The 631-nt window shown below is 20.1% G+C and overlaps 1 protein-coding gene across 1 annotated transcript in view; it reads right to left on the bottom strand.

The window, feature by feature from the left end:
* LOC108694318 (leucine carboxyl methyltransferase 1) overlaps nt 1–631 on the bottom strand; it is a 4,457-nt gene that overhangs the window by 2,082 nt on the left and 1,744 nt on the right. The window lies entirely within an intron of this gene.

Genomic DNA, 631 nt, shown 5'->3' with positions numbered 1-631 from the left:
ATTTATATATTGTATGATTAAAATGTTCTTTTCTCTCTGTTGTGCTTTATAAATATATACAAAGCAAGATAATTCTGATTTATAAAGAATTTCTTTCACTTTCTTATACTTTATATAAATACACACAAAGCAAGATTATTTTAATAACGTTTTTCCAATAGCTTTCAATTATAAGATGAATATTCTTTGAATATTTTATTTTAAAATTATATTAAACAATACATATGTATTAGAAGATAATATTGAAGTTTCGCTTCTTTTAAAATTTAAAAACCATGCCATCGAAAAAATTTTTTTTTTATTTTTATTAAAAGTAAATAAGTGAAGAATGCATCTTCTCGATTAATCTCTTATTTGATATTTATAGATTGATAAATCATTATAATAATGCTGAAACAATGACATATTTTGAGGCAAAGAATAAATTTTTCTCAAAGAAAATAACTATAAGATTAAAAAAATTAATCCTCTACTCTCCAAGATAATTTTAAAAAAATTATGAATAATTTAAGTTAAGTGCAGATGTTTGCAATTCCAAATAAAAACGTTGCCATACAATAATATAATTCAAAAAGAGAAAAAATTCATTTTGAGACAAGGAATACTGTAATTATTATTATATAATAAATCT

Source organism: Atta colombica, unplaced genomic scaffold, assembly GCF_001594045.1.
Source record: "Atta colombica isolate Treedump-2 unplaced genomic scaffold, Acol1.0 scaffold12, whole genome shotgun sequence".
NCBI classification, from domain to species: Eukaryota; Metazoa; Arthropoda; class Insecta; order Hymenoptera; family Formicidae; genus Atta; species Atta colombica.
This window is presented reverse-complemented; position numbering and strand designations above follow the sequence as displayed.